At 39.9% G+C, this 22,502-nt stretch overlaps 1 long non-coding RNA gene across 1 annotated transcript in view; it reads right to left on the bottom strand.

The window, feature by feature from the left end:
• Window positions 1-477: 477 nt before the first annotated feature.
• Window positions 478-22,502, bottom strand: part of LOC128635121 (uncharacterized) — an 82,354-nt gene continuing 60,329 nt past the window's right edge. The window contains exon 4 of the long non-coding RNA XR_008398003.1: window positions 478-1,941. This is a non-coding gene — a long non-coding RNA (uncharacterized LOC128635121). The remainder of the gene's footprint in view (window positions 1,942-22,502) is intronic.

Here is a 22,502-nt window from a genome sequence, read left to right as displayed (position 1 = left end):
CACATATCATCATTCACTCCGAATCGCCTAAATACCACATTTCAGATAAAATTCTCCCCTTGCCACTTTGTGTGGATTTATTTACAAAGCCGTAATACATATCAAAGTCCCAGATGCAGTACACAGACGTTTCCTAGCAATGCTCTCGCTCCGTCTGCGCTGGCGTAAATAAAAGATCTACTCGGAATGAAGTGAAAATAAAATGAACTTGTTTTTATGATGGCTAGATTTTTCTTTTCTTACACAGTTCTTTGTCACCTCCATTCATTTTCGCTTATTATTATTATTATTATTATTATTATTATTAATAATATATATATACACACACACATACATATATATATATACATATATATATATACATATATATATATACATATATATATATATATATATATATATATATATATATATATATATATATATGGATATAGATATAATTTTTTTGCTTGAAAATACACCTAATATCCACTTAACAATACGTAACTTCCCGTGACGAGAAAATAAACATTTTAATATAATCGACGCAATAGAGTCGATATTAATAGCGTTTTACTGGGCAGCACAGTAGAAAATATTATATTTCGTTTTTAATAGCTGAGTCGATATATAACCTGCATCTGAAATAGTCTGGCTGAATTCATTTGAATAACAAACGGCGAAACGTAATGTAAAGCAAACAACACCTGTCAATCACTCAGAACTACTACGAACGTTCACTTCAAGCTCACGTTATGACAGTAAGTTAATGTCACCGTTATTAACCGTATGCTGCGCATTCAAAACAGCCTTACATACAATACAACGGGTCACGAACATAGAAGACGTTATTCCAGCTTTATAAAACGACACCGCTGAATGCTCGATTCTGATTGGTCAGAAGGTGTCAGTTCATTTTCTTTAGTGGTTCCGGGTGCAAGGTTTATATTAATACACTAGTTCTAATACATTATTAACTGATTTATTTTTATTTATTTTTTTAAAGCGTGTGTAGATGTCGATATGGTGACTGGAAGGAGATGTTTAATTTACATTCTGGAAGGGGTCTCCTGTCAGCACTTTTTGCTTATTAAATTCAAGAGAAGAAAATAAAAATAAATAAAAAAACAGAGGCTTGTGAGGGGATGACTTGTTATACCTGAAACAATGTTACTGATGACAAGAATTAATTTCTTTCACGGACATTCAATAATATTAAATGCGACCATAAATGGATAGAGAGTACGACATATTGTTCTTTAATTAATATTTAAAAAATGTCATTGTTGTGGTGTAAGAGGAATAAAAACACTTGGGCATGCTGTTACTGGAACTTTGGGGTGGTAATAGTAACTCCACTTCACATCGTGCCACAATACACCACCCTGTCATTGACTATTTTCCTACAGTATACTAGCATGCCCCGTAATTGATTATTTTCCTATAATAGCGTGTCCTGTCATTGATTATTTTCCTATAATAGCACATCCCGTATTGTACTGCTGCTGAAAAAGCTGAAGAGTGTTTCCGACCCACAAAACTGATGAGTTGTAAACCTACAACAAACATACGCGCTTATACGTTATACATCAATTATGTTCAACTAAATCTTAGCGGTTCAGGATTTCTTAGTGGGTTTAAAATTTTGTTATTTATTCATTTATTTATTTATTTGTTTATTTTAACTTTGTACTCACAGCTTGAAACAACTATATCTCGAGACTAACTGTACTAAAGGGTGTCCCAAAGTCTCCACACACAGGGGAAACGAACACTTTCGAAACACACGAGGAGTCGTCTCTCGCAACGTTGACTCCGTTTGCCGACGGTGTCGTGTGTGCTGTGATGTGCTCGCCATGTTTCCTGTTCAAGTCTACCGCGACCTGGCGACTGCTTCCAGCTTGAGCCATGAGAACGAGTTCGATATGTTCTTCTTCAGTCAAAGGCGTTCTTAAAGGCTATCTGAAAAATAATAATAATAAAAAGAGAAAATAAGTACGAACATTTTGCTCGAAAGTGTTCATTTCTCCTATGATTTGAGACTTTTGGGACACCCTGTATCACACATGATCTCTTTTCCTTTACTTTTACACTATGCGTTGTTACCCAGATGAGGACGGGTTCCCTTCTGAGTCTGGTTCCTCTCAAGATTTCTTCCTCTTAACATCTTTCCTCACCACCGTCACCAAAGGCTCGCGCAATAGGGATAAATTCACACACTTAAAATCTGGATCCTGTGTTTATATGTTTCTGTAAAGCTGCTTTGAGACAATCACCATTGTAAAAAGCGCTATACAAATAAAACTGAGTTGAATTGAATCTTAGAGCAATCTTCAGGAACCGTTTTATCCTGGTCAGTCAGGGTGCATCATGGGAATCCCAACTTTCCAACACAGATTAACTAATAAAGCCTTACCATCTTTTTTTACCAGCTCAAGGACAGAGAGCATCAGAATGAGCTCTGATGTAGCTCTCTGTGTTTCTCTGAGTGTGTGTGTGTGTGTGTGTGTGAGCACTGTTTGTTGGTCTACACGCTCTCTCGGCACGGCTGCGGTAATCACTCAGCTCCTTTCCTCAGAGCAGCCGCTGGTGCATCGCTGCAGCCTGCTTAGCAGTCAGAGGCTGCCGCAGATTGTAAACAGATCTCCCATGAATTGCGGGTTTAGCGGTTTTGCGCGTCTCCAAACAAGGTGCTCCTGATAACGGCGCTCTGTCTCGCTGACAAGGCCTGACAAAAATCAGCCACTTTGCTGAAAGCATGTGATTCGAGAGCTGTCACTCAGCATGACTGGCATTTCTAATCCCCCAGCGGAGCAAATAGGACGAGAAAACAAATGCTAGCCGGATACAATGTTTATTTAAGACATTTTTCAAATGGATGAGAGTTTCTTTCAACAATTTGACCACCTTTCACGGACAATGTATGGCCTGATGTATGTACAAACATCTGGAGTTGATGAACGAAATTTACGTACAAGATTTACACACTTTTTTTGGTCTATTTTTGTAAGTGTGAATGATTTTTCCAGGATTGTTAATAATCATAAGTGTTGGATTTGGGTAAAACAGGTTCAGCAACAGTTCAAATCTCAGCAGTGCACTCTGGGAATTGTAATAAGTACCTGAGGGTTGCTTGTATCAGAGGCCGCTGAGTAAGGCATTTAATGCATTTAAATAAAAATAGAAAACCTCTGTAACACACAGGACTTGGTCAATTTTATGTACACAATGACGTGTGTGATGCCTTTCATTCCTCTTTTACTACTTTGTCAATCCTAAGACATTTTATTTATTAAACACTGTTATACATTTGTACTTCTTATCCATTTATAGTTACGTTTAATGTTAAAACATGTTTCTGGTATCACTTATGTTATTACAGCTATGAATAGTTGATTCTCAGATTTTTATTTTTTTTTCTCGCTTTTGATGTTAATAAGACAAACATTCAGCTCGTCGTGTTACAGGGTAAAATCCTGTCCTGAAGACTTTCCCATGTCGGAAAACTCAAAGTCACAACTATACCTATGAATGTTGCAGAGCTCTGACGCTGGAGACTCCTTCCAAAAATGCTAAATAAACATGTCCTCACAGAAAAATTCACCATATCGGCGGTAGAGTGGGTTGTCCACTAATCGTAGGGTTTTCGGTTCGATTCCCGGCCCACGTGACTCCATGTGCCGAAGTGTCCTTGGGAAAGACACTGAACCCCAAGTTGCTCCCGATGGCAGGCGAGCGCCTTGCACGTTGGTGTGTGAATGGGTGAATAATAAACAGTGTAAAGCACTTTTTATAGAAGCGCTACAGGTTAAAAAGCGCTACATAAGTACAGACCATTTATGTGGAGCATCCACTAGGGATATAACTCAAAGCAACTATCTGTATCTGCTTATTTCATTCCAAAGGGGGTGTGGCCTAAACGAAAAGAAGTACTACAACACTCGAGTTCATAATTGGTCTCAATTAGTACTGCGTGGTCCTGTTTTTTTAATTCCACTTGTGGATCCCAGCCGGAACTACTATCTGAGCTCCTGTTATATAAAACTAATCAACACCTTCTGAACAATCAGCCTTCATAGCTATACATCTGGTCAGTTTTCTACATTTTCTGCTCAATGCCTAATTCTTAAGACTCACGTATTAACTTATTACGTATTATCTCCGAGATCGAGTAGCGGCCGAGCCGAAGTCGCTCAAATAACGGCTAAGATTTGTCTCATCGTCATACCAGAACTTTGTCTTGCTTTCCAGTGACTTCTTGCTCAATTGTGAACGCTCGCCGCAGTAAAGTCATCATGCATTTTTACAGCAGTGTCAGGCACAACACTGTCACGTATAAATTAACCAGCGAGCTAAAAGCTTTCGTGGTCCTTCAGGAAAATGCAAGTCATCAAGCATTAAGCACATATTAATTTTCAATGGGCCAGCAATAATGGGTATGTTTTATGAACAGGAAAGCGGGGCAGTCTTGTCTGACGTCTAACGCGACGCTGTCGCTGGCCCTGGGCTGTGTGTATGCTTGGCCTACCTTTCGCTCGCACCTTTCCAAACACAGCTCCAGGCGGTGGAAATCAAACAGCACGCCACTGTTCCACCGGTGCACGTGCCAGCTTGCTTTCCCGACACCACCGGACTGCAAGTTCTCACACGCTGTTTCTGGCTTTGACCCCTCTTCTCTCGTTCTCTCTCTCTCTCACACACACACACACACACACACACACACACACACACACGCACGCACACATCCGTCTCCATTAGAGCCATCGAACATGTGATTGTTGAGTGACGGCGCTGAGAGACAGGATGACAGCAGCGCCATGGCTGTGAATGCAAGATCACTATAGAGCCTTTATGGCTAACTGCAGCATTCTTATGCGTTCCATTTCCCCAGCTTTATTATTGCGCACATAAAATTGCTTTCGATACGACCGTTGCAATAGGCTATTGTGCATCCTGCGAGAACTCCGAGAGCTTCTTCAAAACAAATCTGGCCTTTCGGGAGATTTTATGAACAAGGCGATCGGTTCAATTCCATTCTTTGTCCAAGCACGGAATTGCATATGCACGTGGAAATGCTGGAAATCGAGCCCTAAATCTGAAAACGCAGCACCCTCTTTCAGTCAAGTATAACGTCCGTTTATTTCAACCTCACAGGCAGGTGAAAATAGTACCGGCTCTTTTCAGGACAGCCAGAGTGTTATAGGGCTCTGAGCCGATGCCCTAGCGATTCGGCCAGCCACTTTTCCAAGGCCTGCTACTTGATTAAATGCATAATCCACTACTCCCCATCCCCAATGATTTAGTGTGCCTTTAAATCAGCTTGCGCACACATAAAAACCTCAAATAAAAATCACCAAGAAAAACCATTGCACTCTAACTGTTCTATTAAAATGATACCCAGCCCGGCCTTTCTTCTCCGCAATACCGTTTATTCCACATGAATGCGTAGCTTCATTCCCCCCCCTCCTTCCCGGACGTGCATATAAAATATATAAGTTTAAAATGTCAACGTTGAAACATCAAATGCTGGAGTCTCTCATTAATCACCTCGGATGAGGCTCCCTTTTAAGGTTATAACCCTTTGAAAGAGCAAAAATTACATTTTTGACCTTGAAGATGAGACAAACTCATAAACGTAAAATAATTCCAGGTTTAAAAGAGAGAGAGTTATCTGCAATAGCAAATTGCTGTGCTGTGAGTTGTGGGAGACACCAAACAACTTCTTTCTTTTTTTTTTTTTTCTTTTTTCTTTTCCCTTTTCGTATTTACAAAGAAGCTGTTCTGATTCATTTGAAATCACATCCAGAAAAAGGAAACAAAAACGAACGAAAACATCAAAAGGGGCAGGCGGTCTAACTTTCAAATCCACAGGGCACAGCTATCTGCGCTGGGAGGAATGTTGGCTTTTTTCATGGAGTTTTATTAAATGGTGCATGACATTTTCATTACTCAAGGAAATTAAATTCCCTAATTTTCTTACAAGCCCGGTATGTCTGCTATTTTAGGGAGGTGCACAGAATAGAACAATACTTCCAGCCTTCTAACACCTACACAGATGAAGGGATTTTCGATCTTGTGTTTGTATTAAAAAAAAAAAAAAAAAAAAAAAAAGTATAAAAAGAATAGAAGCAATTTACTCTTTAATGAAACAAGACGTGATTTTGATCTTTCGCTAAACTGCGGCTTTAATCACCGGAATACCCGTTATTTGGTTCTGGAAAAAGTATATCATGAAGATGTTTAACGTGTGATCGTCGAATTTTTTCGGCCTGGGACACTACATGTAGATAAAATAGTATATGAATGTACATTTCCGTTCTCTACATGTTCAACAGTTTATTAAGGAGTTCTTAAGGATTCTTTACACCCTAAAGTTGGTACAGTAGGTGGGTTGAACATGTGAATTTTTTATTTTTTTTGAACTCCTTGAGCCCACCCTATCTCACTGTCATCCATGTTCATAAACCTCCACCTGCAGGATCTATGTTGGCTAAAGAGGGTCTATAAAATGACTGACAGGAGGCTCGTCCAAACACAAACGATTATTCTGAACTGGAAGTCCAACAAGTTTTTCCAAAAGCGTCTCAGCCACCTGTTCTGACGTCATGGCATCATTTTTAATCATGTTTTACACATTTTCCAGGTTCTCTGTAATATAAGTAAATAAATAAAAAAACCTAAGAATATTACACCTTTAAGGATTTTTCCAATGGACAACTGAAGAACCCTTAAAGGATGCGAATATGACCTTATTTTTTCCTCCGAAGAGTGTACGATGATATAATAGCCCTCTATTCCAAGCTGTATATACGATTCTGAAAGAAGAGCAAAGCTCCAGCTATCAGTTCCTCCATTACAACCTCCTGCACATGTGGCTGGCTTTTATTCAGCAAGTTCACTCCATTAACCACCATAAGTAACATTTCGAAACGTTTAGAGCTAGCTTCACATGCTGAACTCGATACTTCACGCTTCAGCACTTATCTACAAAGGATACAAATGACTTAATGTGGTGTAGATCGTACAAACCAGGCCTGTAATTTAAAGCACATGGTAAAAAAAAAAACACACACACACACACACACACACACACACACACACACGCAGAAAACAAATGCTACAGTGCAAAATCTTTTCCAAGACTTCTACTGCGTGCCAGGGGAGGTTTGAGAAGCGTGAGCCCACATGGGCCGGTAGAAGTGATGCAGTCAGCCTGAACCTGGCTCTCCTCCTCTAGAGATGAAAAGCCTGGTTACTCCTCCTCTCTCTGAAGGGGGCACCCACATGGTTGACAACATCATTGGAAAAGAGTGTGTTGAGGCCCCTCTGGGTCCTATAGCAGCTTACATTTAATATAGAGGAAATTCATGCTAAAAAGGAGATGACACTCAGGCCTGTGTAATCAAATCACTGCATACATTAAAGAAGAAAAAACACACAGGCTTGCCCGTACTGCACTCCTGTACTCCTTCTGCATATGAGTTGCAGCATGATGATAATAAATAAATAAATAAATAAATAAATAAATAAATAAAGAGAGAATCTAGCACATATGGAATATTTTAGAAAGCTTATTCCATTAAGAAAAAAAAACTGTCACAAAACCCAATGAAACCAATGTGACAACCTGAGTGGAAAATTTCTTTTTCAAATAAAGATAATGTAAAGCATAAAGGACTCAGGTATATTGAATATAAATACACTCATTAATGCTTACAACTAGGATCAGGATGAAGGAGGAGGAAATGTGATCTCAGTGACTCTGATCATGGCATGAGTGTTGGCTCAGGCTCGTTTGAGTATTTCCGAAACTGTTGATCTTCTGGGATTTTCACATATAACAGTCTCCAGAAAACAGGTGTGAAAACCAAAAACATGCAGTGAGCAGTAGTTCTGCAGGTTCAGACTGTTTCAGGTTACGGTATCTCAAATGATCACCCTTTACAACTGTGGTGAGCGGAAAAGCATCGCAGAATGCACATCCAATTTTGTCCACAGGCTCACCGAAACTGGGCATTGGAGAATGGGAAAACATTGCTTGATCTTCTTAGAATCATTTGAGGATTTAGATTTAGTCCAGTTTCGGTGAGCCTGTGCCCACTGTAGGTTCAATTCCCTGTTCTTGGCTACAAGGAGAGGAACCTGATGTAGTCTTCTCCCATTGTATCACATCCAAAGCTTGACATGTTATGCACTGTGAGCATTCTGAAATGCTTTTCTGCTCAGCACGCTTGTAAATGAGTTACTGTAGACAAACATTAACGGAAGCTCTTGACCTGTATCTACATGTATTTGCGCACTGCGTTGCTGCTATTGGATATATATGCATGAATTAGCAGGTGTATAATTGTTTGTAATGAAGTGCACGGTGCGTGTAATGTGCATTCAAATTCACCGCAACTGTTTGCATTTAAAAACAGAGGTGTTAACATGAGCAGACTTACTGAAGCTGCTCTTCTAGAGTTTCACCAAACTTTCAAACACTAGAGCGATACTATAAAAAGCAAAAATTCAGTGTCTATGACTAATCCTTCCCTCTGAAAACGCTCACTTTATTAGGTACACTGTACTAATATTGGTTCTGGTCCATGTTGATATGATTGCATCTCGCAACTCCTGCAGATCTTTCAAGTGCACCTCCATGCTGCGAATCTCCCGTTCTACCACATCCCAAAGGTGATCTACTGGATTCAGATCCGGTGACTGGGAGGGCCACTGAAGAACACCGAACTCATCGTCATAGAATAATCATGAAATCAGTTTGAGATGACTTTTGCTTTGTGACACGATGTGTTATCGTGCTGGAAATAGCCATTCGAAGATGGGAAGAAGATCTGATGGTTGCCATGAACATTACCTGAATTACCTGCCAGCCTGTATCTATGTGATTTTATACACTGCACTACTGTAACATCATTGGCTTTCTAGATAACTGCATGAATGAGTGAGTGTAGAGGTGTTCCTAATAAAGTGTATGCATACCGTCGATTTAGAGCTGAATTTACAAATACTGCTTCAACTTTAGAATTCATGTCCTCAAAACGTTCCAATCATCCGCCATTGTAAGTGAATTCTGAGTTGTAGTTTTTCTCGCTACTGAGAAATTTGTCGTGATAATCCCACACACACACACTGCTGAAAAACATTAGAGTATTCCTTTAACACACAGCAGAAGAGCGTTTTCTGCATTCTCTCTGCTGTAGGAGCAGACACGGTTACTTAACCAGCAGATTTCGCTGAGGCCTGGATAATCAGTGTCACCACTGCAACCAATTTAAGCTGAAGCAGTCAGTCTGTAACCAACAATATGCCACTGAAAACCTACAGCAAATGAACAAACACACTGCGAGTGCTAATACAGAACTGTCATACAGAACTGGCTCTGTTCATGGACATCCAGGGCCTACTTATTAACTCCAGAAATTGAAAGGGTTTCCCATTTAACTCAGGATAAATAAGTGGTCTTTTATCGTGTGCGCCATTTCTCAAATGAATTCGGTGTTTTGCGGCAATATATTAACTCGACATTGAGCGAACGGACAATAAGTTGAAAATCAGCCTGTCCTGTTTAAATGACAACAAACAGCCACAATAAAAATGACAAAAAGGGGGCTCAATGAGCGGCGCACGTCGAGGGAATTAAACCTAAACGTTAAACAATAAAATAAAGTCATCTGCTGCCTGAGTTTCACAGCGCGGCACTCAAAGAATACCTTTTCATTTCATTTAATTAGGCTGAACGGTGTGAAAATAAAGAAAAACATCTCTTAAATTCCACACTCCATTAAAGGGGGAAAAAAAAGAAAAAAAAAAGAGAAAAGAACCAGACAATGTCATGACGGAGCCTCGGAAAGTGTATCAGTCGAGAGAAAAGAGAGTAATTGGTGCAGTATGCCTCTTTATCCAGAGGGTTGTTATGATTAAACTTAGGCACACATTTCAATTCCACAGTCATATCGAGAAGAACAAGGGACGAGACAAGATCAAGAAATCCTAATTATAATTACAAAATTACATAGGGTACAACAAGGGCGCCTGGTTTAATAGTAATAATTATAGACACAAAGTACTAATAGGAAATATAGCATTCTGAGAGCACTGGCTTAAGACTCTCATGATGGTGCGTCTAAGCGTGTGTGTGTGTGGGTGTGTGCGTGTGTGTCCACTGCATTGAGCGCTCTCATTAATAGGCTTCACTCTTGCACTACTGGTCCTTTAAAGGACCTGTTCTGAATGAGAAAGAATGCCGATCATGCACCCAAAGCGCCACACGTGCCCTTTTACTGTCTCCTTTTATTACTCAGCCATGATCCTCTTAAGCAGACCTCTTCTGTAGCATGATACCATATGGTTTCAGTTAAGCCCAATTTCTTTTTCTGTTCATTTGAAACATGCGTTCGCTTCGCCAGAAGCATTACACAGCTCATCATCTTCTGCTCCTTTTCTGACCTCAGCCTTTTTAAGGCCTTCCAGTCCCTCCATGTTTGAATTCATTTAGTGGTACAACAAGAACATAAGCTACAAGGACAAAAAAATAAATAAATAATGACTTGCATTCATCAATAGCAGTGCCTTATTGTTGCGAACTTGGACAAATGTAGTATAAAACCAGATTGTCGAAAACATTTCATAGCAAATTTCATATTATTTTTTAAATAATATCGTAGCAGACCTGACAAACGTACCAACTGAAACATATAAGCATACACAGCTTATCCAATCACGTGTAATTATGTAAATGACTTAGATGAAGGCAGCTCGTCAGAACAGACTAGATATAAGGTGAGAAAATCCATCCAGGATGTTGCGATTTTGTGGTCGCAGAAATGAATGCAAAATCAAGGAAACGCCGCAGTACTTGCAGGAGCTTGGAACTTATCAAAATGAATCCCGGATTTTCCGCAGATTTGGGCCAAGATGCATCGTGTGACATCATCACAATGCGCCATGTGCAAGCCCCCTTCGATTCATGTGCGTCGAAGATGAGTACAGCTAAAAGGTCTCATTTACCAACAAACTTCACCGCGAAAGACAATTTCATGCAAACCTATTTCATGCAATTGCAATTTCGCCAATTCAATTAGTTTTCCACAAAAAAAGCACAAACATTACATCACAAATTTTGAAAAAAGGCCGCAACAATCACACAGAAAAACTCAGCGAACTCACTACATGGGGCTTGTCTCGAAAAGCGGCCAAGTAAAACAATGTTTAAAAATGAATGGAGAGACAAGTCTGTTCAAATTCAAATGCATCTCATCAGTCCAGAGTCCATGGCGCTAGTCGTGACATGAATCACCACTATGAAACAAAATATAACCAATTCGAATTGTCTGATTTATAACCATAAACTAATCTTCGTGCATTTTAAGATATGCAAATCTAAGGTTTACGCATTAAAAGGTAACCGTGCTACAGTGTTAATCTTAGATGAGGTTTATCATAGGTAAGATCTGACGGTAACGTCTTCTGGTAACCGGTTATTTTTGGCTGAAGGCAACTCATTTGTGTTGGAGACATTAGCGCCGAATGTAGAACAATTATTTTAAGAAGACGTATACATTTATTGTCCTGTGTCAAATTCAAAACAGGTGTCTAAGGCTTTTAAACGGTATCTTTAACAGAGAGTGTGAGGGAAGATGCCCGGAGAGCACGCAGAGCACTATCAGAGAGTGTGGTCATTAAAATTGAGAACAAGGTGCCAAAATTTCTGCACACACAACGGTATTGACAAGTGTGGAGGAGTGAATCGAGCACGCAGAGAGTTCCGCCAACACTAAGACACGTGTGCTTCCTTTCTTCCTTTCCCCTCTCGCTCACTACTTTCTACACTTGAATTTGAAACTTTGGGGACGGTAATAAAATATCAGTTCCCACTGAGATGATCGGTCGGTCTCAACCGATTGATCTCTCTTTATTAAATATGTTTAAATGCCATAAATGTGTCTCATTCGTTCTTGGTTGTACTTATAGGTGCTAATGTGAAACACAACATTCATATTGAATTGCCTTATTTATAGCTATAAACTAACCATTAATGGTTAAGCATTAAAAGGTAACTGCTGTCACGTAAGTTTAGTCTTGGAAGTTATTTGTCTGGAAGGAATTTGATGTGGATGGACCTTTTGAATTGTAGTTACAATTTAAAAAAAAAAAAAAAAAAAAAAAAAAAAAAAGTGCCAACGGGGTGTTATCACACTTTGTATAGCAAACGGAAATTGCAACGGAAGTTGCAGAGTTCATTGGTGTCTGTAGTTTGACAGAAGGTAAAACACCAAAAGAGGCCTCGTGAACTCTATCTTAATTGCAGTCGGTCAAGACACTGGCATCTTCATGGCACAATTCATTGTTGTTGTTGTTGTTTTTTTTTTTTACATTAACCTGTGATATTGAGTTATTAGTGTACCAGAGGAAATAACCCACCAGGTCATCATTGACAGCAGTAATCTAATTATTGACCGTATTCTGAATAAAACAGTATTGTGATTAAGGTGTTTACATGAGTCGCTTTTACAATATTCCTTTCATGTTCGCGTTTTACATGTTGTAGAACATAGAACATAGATGGATCAACAGCACACGTCATTACATCACCGCGCCACGCCGTCCTACGTTCCCTCCAGAATTTCACGTATCGACATACAGTTGGTCTTCGTTATGGTACCGTATACAGTTTTGGTGTTTTTATTTTTAATTTTAAGAACGCTTCAAGTGAAGTTAATTATTTGTCGTGCTATACGTGCTAATAGACGACTGCTTGAAGCCGTGGGCTGCGTCCAAAACTGCGTACTTACCTACTATATAGTAGCTCAGATACATCACCTACTATATAGTAGGTAAGTAGGCGGTTTGGGACGCACCCGTGCTCTCTTGTTTGCCGTCAAACGGTCGAGCACTGCCGTGTGTGTACGTGTCCTGTTGCAAAATGCGGTGAAAACTCCCACACGATGTTAATAGTGTGATAGGTGTGTACATGTCTATAATACACGTCGATAATGCGACTAAAACAGGAATACTCCATACGTCTTAATTCGATTTGTGTTTACTTCGAGTATGACTTTAGTCAGATTAAGGTCATCAAAAATCGCTGTTTACATGCTAGTTTCTTAATCAGAGTATCGTCTTATTCGGGTTCATATTGGATTATTGTTGTCCATGTAAACGTACTGACTGTAAGGTACGCCATGTTTCTAAGAGATACCAACACTTTGTTAAGGGTTAAGAAAACAGCCTTTGATGCGCTCGGCTCAAGGGATATCCTGTATCCATGTATTCCACACTGGGAATGAAGAAGTGGAAAGGCTGTCAGGTGACTCGCCAGCGTCTCACCTGAGATTTCAGTTCCTGTCGATGACACGCCGTTCACAGTTTCTGATCCACCCTCGAGCCGGCAAACACACTAATTGCGTGTTTGTCTTCGCTTCCCCGAAGAGTCGCTGAAAAGCATTAACATCACAAATTGCTCCATTCTGTATGTGATTTGCAGTCTTGTACTCATCCACATTCCATATTCCACATCAAGAGAGGAAGATTTGTTAAAGATTGTTGAGCCTGATTGCCAGCAATCTAATCTCAGGTTTGAAAGGAAATAACAAACAGTGAAGACATCACCATCAAATCTTCCCCGTGATAAACCTCAATTAAGCTCAATGCCACAATACGGCTAAGAATAACTAAGACTAGGGTCACGTCTCAATTTAATTTAGCATGATACCAAAATGACAACGTGCAGTCCAAATAGCTGCTTATCCGTAATACATGCTCACCTCAGACATAACAAAAGGGTTCGAAGCTAACCCTTAAAGTGTCTACAAAGACCGAGCACCGGCTGAAGACCCCAAAGCCATCACTTTGGTCCTAATCTGTAAAAACAAGAGGTAAATCCACATCACAACATACGGTGTAAAGCAGACAACCCAACCCAACAAAGGCCTAGTTTAAGCCTACTGTGGATTACAGTACTGGGTATGATGTGGGATTTTTCAGTAGAAACGATGCTCAGAACTCTACTGTGGTTTAGTCCCCTTGACAGGATAAATTTCTTATCCTTTGCTCATATCAGAAAAGAATAAAGAATACTGGCTGTATATAATAAAGCTGTCAGCACACAGTCTGTTCTAGAGGCTTTTAAAAGTTATTGTCTTCCTCAAGCACTGCAGTAGTCATGGTTTTATACTTGTATAGTTTAGACAAAAATGATTTAAAGACCCGAATCAGTAGACGTGCTTAAGTCTTACAAAATCAGTGTAGGCCACAGGAGCACAGAGAGAGCCGAGCTCTAGAAATTGAGTTGAAAATTGTTGAATATGAGCAAAGGTGTGAGGAGATTTCCTCTTTCGACCATAATTACCGCCGGCGGTCCAGCCTGATTCTATAATTCCAAAATCCTGACACTTCACAAAGACACTATAATTGCCTTGCGCTGGCCTTTCGCTCGCCACAGTGCTCCATTAATTAATTTTCTTTTCCCCGGGATCTGCTGCGAAATATATTTCTGCTTTCTCAGCTAATAAGGACATGTGGAATTTTCCATGAAAACATGAAAAAAACAGGGCTGTCAGCAACGCTGCAGACTTACAGAGGGGGCACAGAAATAGCCAAATGATTCGGCACTAAATATACATCATACATGCTGGAATTCTGAAAATGAGGCAGGAGTGAACTTAGAAATAAAGAAAACGGTCCAACTTTGTACTAAGCAGATATCATGACAGATTGTATCATGTATGTGACATTACAGTATGTAGAATGTGGACATGATATGAAATGATAAAATTGTACATACAGACACATCAGATTAGAGCTGTTTATTTAAGCCACGCCCCATGAATCATCCAACGAGCATTTAAAAATAAAACCCCACAGCCTCCAAAATTCGCTTCTAAGCATCAGTTCATAGACGGCAGTCTGTGAACAAGCTGCAAATAAAGCTGCAAAACGCTGACATTAAAAACAGACGATTTCAGAAGATTCAGGGGGGGAAAAATCCCTGTAGAACACCCAAAGCTCGAGGCTTAAAGTCTTACTCCCAACGTCTTATCTTCATTTTCTTTTTGAGTGAGTAAATGAAGAAAACACATCCTCCTGTCTGTTCATGGGTTCTGATCCGGCTCCAATTATTCTATCTGAAACATTTGGATTTTACACACAGACACACACAGATTTCAGAGCTTTAGATGGATTTTGAAAGGCAGCCCCGGAAAAGCCCTTCATTAAGACCATCTCTTCCACATACCCCGCCCCCCCCACCCCCCATACCTTTCCCCTTTTCTCTATCCTTTGCTATTTATCTTTTTTCTTTTCTTTTTTTTTTTACATGGATCTGTAAATGTATAAATACCAGTGAATGAAAGCGAATGTAATTGCTTTAAAGCACAAAACCACAATGAGACAGAGGACAGGAGGCTAACATGGCATCATCTCTAAACTTAATGAAACAGCATCCTTTCATTTTTTTTTTTTCCAGTAATTATAATAAAGATGGAAAAACATAATAAATGTCTCCCAGCCCCCACCTGCTAACAGTAATTATAATAGACTCAACAATAAATGGTAAAGCAGTGCAGTGCTGCATCTTGGGAATTCTCAGGGGTCTGTGGATTAGCTCGAAAAGCCTGAATGATTAAAATACACTAATTAAAATTTTGTGTTCCTTGGTAACTCGTCTTCCAGGGACCCTTGCACCGGTAAAAGGGGAATAAATGTGACAAAAGCAAATACTCCTTTAGACTTCAGTAAGCAAACATGCTTAATAAACTTTTTGTAGATGTGTTTTTATTGTGGGTTTTTTTTTCCATTCGAAGAGAAGATAAAATGAAAGGTTTATCATAGTTGCATCGTTCATTGTGTTCTACTACACAGTAAAAATGAGAGATTATGGAAACTGTTTCCTGTGATCATGTCAAGGTTAAGAAATAACAAACTATGTATGAATCCACTGAACTTGAGCTTGAAAACGAATATGAAAAGGCTCAAAATCATTTGTGAACTGCAGGTCATTAATCGTAGCTTTATACAGAAGCTTAAACTTTCTAAAAACACTTTCATTATCATGGAAAAAGTGTCTGTGCTGAGTAAGTAAGGAATAAAATATGACAGGGCATACTCCATCTATCCATTTCCTATACTGCTTATCCTACTGGGTCACGGGGAACCTGGAGCCTTTCCCAGGGAGCATGGGGCACAAGGTGAGGTACACCCTGGATGGGGTGCTGGTCCATCGCAGGGCACACTCACATCCACATTCACAGACCCATTCATATGACAGGGCATGCTATTATAGGAAAATAATTAACAATAGTGTGGTGTGAGGGCTGTTACCATCCTGGAGTGTTTTATTCCTGGTATACTACAACAATTTGCCAATGCTACCTAATGTAGGGGGCACGGTGGCTAAGTGGTTAGCACGTTTGCCTCACACCTCCAGGGTTAAAGATTCAATTCCTTTCCCGAGTTTCCTCCGGATATTCCCAGTCCAAAGACATGCATTGTAGGCTAATGTAGGCATCTCTAAATTGTCCGGAGTGTGTGTGTGTGTGTGTGATTGTGGCCTATGATGGGTGGGCACCATGTCCAGGGTGTTTCCCACCTTGTGCCCCTTGTATGTCATAGACTCCAAGCTCCCTGCGTCCCTGTGTAGGATATGCGGTACGGAAAATGCTTGGATGGATGGCTGGATATATTTAATATTGTGGAATGTCCGCAAAACAACTGAGTTCCTGGTATCACTTTTGTTGGTATCGCCAGCCTCTCTTATTTTTGTCTCTTTAAGTCTCAAAGACTTTCCCATGCCATGGTGGAAAACTCACTGTTATGAAGCTCTGACACTGAAAACTCATTCTGTAAATGTTACATAAACGTCTCCTTACAGAAAACGTCACCATATCAACGATTATACATTTGTCTTTGTCTAATAAGTACACGTTTTTTTGTTTGTTTGTTTATTATTAGTCTTTGGATTTTGTGGAGTGTTTGCCATACAAGCCCGTGTGAATGAGGTATTATTATGGAAAGGTTAACATCGGAACCTTCTGAGACGTGAGAATTCGACTGGTATAAAATCGAGCATATAACTTTTCCTTCTCTAAGATGGAAATAACTCTGTCGCTGCTCAGACCGATGTGGTGTTAGAACTGTATAACTGCACTGTACAACATCAACAATATGATCAAGACTTGCCCAAGAGGCTACCGTCCCCCACTTCATGAGCACGATGCATTATGGATAAACAGGGAGAAGCTCCTCGCGTTTGACGCACATGGAGAGAATGTCAGACACAAAAAACAACAAGATTTGATCAAAGGCTGAAAAGTAGCAGCAGTAATTATGCTACAGCCACTTCATCTGAAAGAGGCTGGTAGTCACTCTGAGCTCGACGTCTTCGTAAAGCAGAATATCATGAAAGTAGTCGTAGTGGAAATCGAACGTGTCATCGGTGTGCTGAGGGCCGTGCTTTTAAACAGGGTGCGTTTTCTTTCGGTGTGTCCCCGAGGAGCCCGTCCAGAGAGGCCTCCGGCTCTCCTCCCACTCATGCTTTACGCTGTCTCTGTAAATGATTGTAATCGGTTGTTTTCTGTCAGCAGGGACAACGGAGCAGGATAAAACACCTTCTCCCCCTGAAATCCCCCCCTCTTACAGAAATAGATAGAGCGAGTCAATCCCCTGGTAAAATCACAGGGAATCAAACAGAACGGAGATATCAAAGTACTAAGGATATGTCGAGGTTACTGCTGACAGCTGCGTAAGACGCGCTGGGACGTTCCAGCGAGAGCAAGAAATCCTTTAAAATGATGAAAGGCAGTTACAAATGCACAGACAACCATTTTGGGAGAAAGTCTTTTCATTTATAATGTGGCATTTTAAATATGTTGTTTGGTAAGAAAATGTTGGCGCTTGCTAGTTAAACGCCACAATGTTCTCATTTGAACTGATTCAAAGTGAAATGTTTGGCCACATTTAAGTTATGTTTTGTTTTCTTGCATGAGAAATATCCCTCCGTCAGTGCTGAACTGTGTCCCAGGACTATTAGGGATAAACTGAAGCTAATTATGGTTTGGAGCTGCAGATCTGGCCTGGTCAGAAGGCCCGAGCCTTCGCTGCTGAGGAGTCAAGACTACAAGCATTGCCTCAGGATGGCTGTAATCCCCACTCGTATTATTGGCCAGGCTCGGAAGATTCAAAAAGCCTGCTTACAAATTTAATTACCTTTTCAGTTAACCAGAGCTTAGGAGCCAATGACCTGTTATTTCCACTGCTAGCCAGTTTCGGGAGGGTTGGAGGAGGGAGGACGATGAGACGACTGGGCATTGGAGAACTTATTCCCTCTCTGCGCCTACCAACAGAGAAGCTGATGGCAAACCCAGGCTCCCAATGTGTCACGAGCAAATTACATCCTCTTTATTAAGATGCAAACGGCTAATGAGGAACAAAAGAACTGAGACTGAGGTGACACATACACACCAGGTAAAGTGTGCAATATTCTGATACGCCAAGTAGAAAGTCAACTGGACGGAAAGAGATAAACATTGTAATCTGATACTTATGTAAAGTCAAAGGATCAGATTATTGCATGTGTGTGTGTGTGTGTAATGAGACAGAAACAGAGAGCAGGAGAGAAAGCCAGGGGGGCATATTTGTTGTACCACAGTGTTAGCAGGGCCTCTTTACAGAGGTGCTAAAATGCGCAAGCTTTCTTTCTGGAACAAAAAAAAAAAAAAAAAGTGAACATGAATCCCTGTTATAAAAACTTCTGCCTCTCTGCAATTACACAAAAGAAAATGAACACTTTCAGGTTGCCCCGGTAACCTAATTGCATCAGTACATTGCACACAGGAGCCAAAGTAACTGAATTTTGATGAAAAGGCGGCGATAATTTACGGCATTGAGAAATTAGTTGCCGTGGCGACGCGTTAATTACATCTCAAATTAACAATGCAAGTGTAGTGAAATTAAATATAAATCATATTTTCTGCATAAATTACAGGGGTTGATTAGTGCGGGCGCCAGGAGAGAGAGGTTGGAATTCCAAAGGCCTGTCACATCAACCCCCCCCAACCCCCCACCATCATCTAACTACCATACCCCCCCCCCCCCCCCCCCCAACACACACAATTTCCTCTGCTCCTCTTAAAGAGAGACACGCCGCCTCATACCTCGCACAAACACACTGCAGGAGGAGAGCAAGAATAAGCACTGAGATCAGAAAAACATTATGAAGATTTAACGAGAACAGATGATTTATTCTTTTTGTGACACTTTAGACCAGTTTGCCAAACTAATGGTCACTTTTTACATTAATATATGAGTTTGAAATTAAATTGCACACAATTTGTATTACCCTTAGATGCTGTTACACCTTAGCTCTGTCAGTCCCATGCTTACTAGAGAACCCATGGAAACTTAGAGACATAAACAAATTCATAGAACGCATGAATGCATGGAAAACGAAAACCTGGTCCAAATAAATAAATAAATAAATGAATAAATAAATAAATAAACTCACAAGAATGGCCATGAAAATATACACTGAATATTGCTTTGCATCAGTTTATTGTCATTGAAATTCTGCCCTTTTGTGTATTGTGTTAAACAGAAGTGTTGTGTTATGTGATCATATTTTCCTTTGTTAGAGGAACAGATCGGGATTCTTGAATTCATACTGAGTTCATATTCACAAGCTTCCATGTACAATGAAATTCTTAGTTTGCACATTCCCATGGTTGCTGCAGTAGATTTAAAATAAAAGAAAAAATAAATAAATAACTCAAACAACATTAAAATGTTGTTATGGTGATATTTAACTTAATCCTGCACAGAGCCTATGGGACTTATGTAAGTTATTTTTGCAGTGACGTGCAAGATATTGGGCAACATATCATGTCTTTCTGTGCTAATTTTAAAAGTTAATTAACTGTATAATGAAAACACAGAAACGTGATGTGAATTAGGAAGGTTGCGTTAGTACAGATTAATAAGGGAATATCTAAGACAACATGTTTAGAACTTTGGGGCTGTAGGTGTCTTACTGTGATAGTGATAATATCTAACATTTTCTGAAATTCTACTTTTTCCCAGACTCTTGTGCAGACTTCTCAGAGAAAGGGGGGGGGGGGGGGGGGGGGGGGATAAGTTTAGTGAAGATCTACATCTGTGGTAATATGGCGGTGTGATGTTGTATTATCAATAGCATTAGTTTTTTTTCTTCACAACAATGCCACATAATCCCTTTTGTATAGAAACCTAAGACATTTAAATCTAACGTGGTCTATTTATTCACTGACTTGAGAAAGATGCAGAAGTGTGTTTTTTTATGGAGAACTAGCTAGTTATGTCATAGTTTTAAGCTTTGCTAATACTGCTAGGTATTAGTATAATTGCTAACTCAGATGAAGTCAGTTTAGCAACAATCAGTGGCATTCTTCGTCATTCGTTTTCTCTCTTTTTTTTAACCATATTTACTCTAATAATGATGCTTTTAAATCAGTTCAGAAATTAGCCTGTAATCCTTCAATACAGTGTAGCCATGTGGTTCATAGTAACCACTTGGAACAAGGATTAAGGTTCTATACTAATGTATACTGTAATCGCAGTTGCCATACTCTGCAATATACAAAACACAGCCTGTGCACTAGAGCAGGGGTGTAACCTGGCCTGGGCATTCAAGATTTTTTGGACTTTAACCCTGAATAATTCTCCACTTGGAGCGGTTTGTCACTACGTAACTCAAAGTCAGTAACAGAAGACAGCAGAGTTGTAATTTTGTATCTCCACTGAACGGAGGCAAGACCAATCAGACAGGGTTTACAGGAAAGTATGTGGAAATACTCGCGTATTATTGTCATGTAATGGATATAGAGACGGATACAAATGCAGTTAAAGCTTTATAAGGAGAGAGGAAGGCAGGCAGATCCGACTCGTATGGCAAACTCGTGGTCAAAAACAGGCAAAAGGTCAGGCGATTGGCAAACATGGTAAAACGGCGTAAACGGGAATCACAACCTAAACGAAAACCGGATCCAAAACCATACCATGGAACGAAAACACAGGACAGACGGCTCGGTAGAGTACTGGCGGCAAAACACAGAAACAATACTTCGCGCCGAACAAAGACACACGAGGGTTTTCAATGCTAAACGTAATCAAAGGGATAACACAAAACAGCTGAGACATTAGGAAATACCCAATAACATAACAAGAGTGGAGACAGGACATAAACCAAAACAAAACACACGTGTCAAGGTAAACGGTGTCACTGACAACCTGGAAGTGCGTGCTGTCGCACTACAGGCTGTTGAGTGTGCTGCTCGCTCTGGCGCTCAGTGCGAGGGGAAATCCGTCAATATTACTGGCTGACAGGTCTCAATTCTGCCAAACGCTATCTCACACAGTCAATTAGTGTGAGCGGAAAATGGATATGCAGTGATGTTTGTTTTTTTTGTTTTTTTACCAATAAAAGGGTTAAAACTGAAACACTAAAATCCTCTCATGCTGAGGCAGGAAAACAAGGTGTGTAAAACGTCTATGAGTTCCAAGTTATGTGAACATGATTTTAGCCAAGATTAAGGACAGCTAAAGTACTGTACTTCGCATGGCACTGTAGCAGCTAAACCCATACAATGATCACTTAGTTGTGTCTCCCCTTGGCTACCACCACCAAACTACCCTAGTATCGTTTTACACAGCCAAATTTTGTATATTTTTAAATTTGATATTTTATCAGTCTGGTAGTCCGGTAAACAGTCATAACACCCAAGGCAAGTTTTACGATAAATCCAACATTTTTAATTAAACAATTAGCTCTCACATGCAAGGAAAAAAAACGGCATGGAAACAGTTTATTTAGAAGTATGTGTTTAAAAGTTTTTTGATGGAGAACAATCTGGGCTCAGCCCTCAGAAGATTAACAGTTCAGCTAACGCCCCTGTGCTAGAGTGACATGAGCGTCAACTAAAATTACATTTCAATTTCAAGTACACGAATTTCAGCTCTTTGAACCTCTGGAACATCTGTACCCCTGCACATTCATGAAATTATCCAAATCAGCCAATCACGTGACAGCAGCACAATGCATAAAATCATGCAGATAGAGCTGAGTGCTTAAGTTAGAGGTTCTCCTATTTAAGTGGCTAATGAGTGTGTACTATGTTCAACTAATACAACTACAATTGTTACGGAAGTGCGCTGCAGTTACTTCCTGAATTCTTTTATTAATCTATATTCCAATTCTCACAATTTCTATATCATCAGTAAAGCCCATAAGCATATATTTATGACTTTCTATCGCACACATGGGAATTTTGCTCCAAATCCAAGACTTGAAAATCTCAATAACAGTGATTTCTGCGATTTTAGCCAAGGCTGAAGCTGAAGAATATTAAAACTGTTGCATGCCAAGGCCAGATTTAAACCTACTTAGCAAACCCACATCATATATGCTTATGATATTGAATACAGAAGATTCAGAGCATGTGAACCTGCACTGAAGGTGTGATCACTTGTTTTGAGTCAGTCTATCCACCACACTG

This window comes from Ictalurus punctatus, chromosome 15 (genome assembly GCF_001660625.3).
Source record: "Ictalurus punctatus breed USDA103 chromosome 15, Coco_2.0, whole genome shotgun sequence".
Lineage (NCBI taxonomy): Eukaryota > Metazoa > Chordata > Actinopteri > Siluriformes > Ictaluridae > Ictalurus > Ictalurus punctatus.
This window is presented reverse-complemented; position numbering and strand designations above follow the sequence as displayed.